This window comes from Neoarius graeffei, chromosome 1 (assembly GCF_027579695.1).
Source record: "Neoarius graeffei isolate fNeoGra1 chromosome 1, fNeoGra1.pri, whole genome shotgun sequence".
Taxonomy (NCBI): Eukaryota; Metazoa; Chordata; class Actinopteri; order Siluriformes; family Ariidae; genus Neoarius; species Neoarius graeffei.
Window position 1 is genome coordinate 66,477,873 of NC_083569.1, and position 1,780 is coordinate 66,479,652.

Genomic DNA, 1,780 nt, shown 5'->3' on the forward strand with positions numbered 1-1,780 from the left:
GTGAAAAACATAATTAAACATTGTGACTCTGTCTTTGTGGTTTACAAGAAATTCAAGAGGAGGGAGTCATATTTCCACCATCCTTGCCCCTCCAAAAGCATTGGCTGCTACAGAGTATTTGGCATAGACAGCTGCCTTAACGTTGACCAGCTTGAGGTTGTCCAGGGCAAATGTGTGTTGTTCCCAGATGGAGAGACCTTTGTGGCAATCCCTCTTCGTCACCATTCGTAAACCTATATGGGGAGAAAAAAAAACACACACACACACACACACACACACACACACACACACACACACACAAGAACACATTTACTTTTACATTAGAATCTGGACAGTTGGAGTACTCTAGCTAGATGGCAGGCACTAACTATCCTTTCCATGGAGTGCTTTGTTTTATTATTATTTTTATTATAGATGGCACAGCTTTGGAACTTGGTGGAATTCCAGGACCAGAGTGCATCAGTTGTGCCGCTCAGCTGGGTGGTAGAGGTGGACGGAGAAGTGGGATGCTACTGGCCACCCTATAGTGGCCAAAAAGCTGAGAAGGCCGCCATGAACTCCATCCCCCCGGGACAAGGATGGCAATTCCACCCAAAAATCAGGGTGCTGACAACCTGTGGTGAGCTGCATAGCTACTTCATTAAACCAATGACAATACTTCAATATTGCATTAAGCCAATATCATTAAGACTGCCTTTCCTTTCAGCCACCTTTGCCAAAGCCAGGTCTTGCCTCAACCGATCGCTGGAGGAAGGCTGCCTTACAGCAGACCTGCAGTCTGATGGTGAGATGGGGCCCAGGAAAAGATGGTAAAAATTATTTTTAAATCACAACTTGCAGTTATAAGTTCAAGTACAGTTTTGTTTGTGTTTTGAGCTGTGGCAGTAAGGTCCTGTGTTTATTTTAAAGTCCAAACAAAAGGTATTTTGAGGAGGACAGCGAGGAGGAGGCACAACCAAGGCGTAAGGGGAGGAGGCCACCATCTATTGACGCCACTCAGCTGGACAGCGAGTGGCAATTCCCCTCCCTTAATGAAGGTGACTATCTGTACCACTTGTTGTTGTTCTACTGAAGACCTAGAACTTGTCTGAAATAATAATGATTTCATTTCCGTCTTTAGACACCCAGCCAGCCAGTTCCTTCACAGCCAGCCATTAACTCATGGTAACTATGCATTTCCTTTATTTATGCCAGAAACTAAAATACCAGTAAGTAAGTGAAGATGTTTTGATCAACTGACTGCTTACTATTTTTCAGATTCACTGCTGTCAGAAACCCCGCCAGGCCTTGTACTTAACAGCCAGCCACTAACCCATGGTAACTATACATTGCCTTGATTTATGCCATAAACGACTGAAAAAAACAAACAAAAAATGTCTATGTACTGTAGATGTGTTTTAAACTAAATGTGAACAAAATTGTACTCTCTGACATTTCAGCTTCACCTCTGCCGTTGCGACAGGTGAACAATCAGTTGCTGCGTGGTGAGTCCACAACTGTATTCACTGGTCATAAATTACCAGCAATGTGAAATAAAACTCCTAATGTTTGGTGTTACTTAACAGACATGGCCATCAACACAGTCATTGCTCTCCTTGGCCAGCTGAGGGAGGGAAACTGACTGCTTACTATTTTTCAGATTTACCGTCATCAGAAACCCCGCCAGGCCCCCTACATCACAGTCAGCCACTAACCCATGGTAACTATACATTGCCTTGATTTATGCCATAAACGACTAAAAAAAAAAAAAAAACATCTATGTAGATGTGTTCTGATCAAC

General features: G+C 43.3%; 1 long non-coding RNA gene across 1 annotated transcript; it reads left to right on the plus strand.

Moving 5' to 3' along the window:
* Positions 1-501: 501 nt before the first annotated feature.
* On the plus strand, positions 502-1,031 carry LOC132888457 (uncharacterized). The gene is made up of 3 exons (XR_009654923.1): positions 502-619; positions 707-784; positions 910-1,031. It is a non-coding gene; the product is annotated as an uncharacterized LOC132888457 (long non-coding RNA).
* Positions 1,032-1,780: the final 749 nt, after the last annotated feature.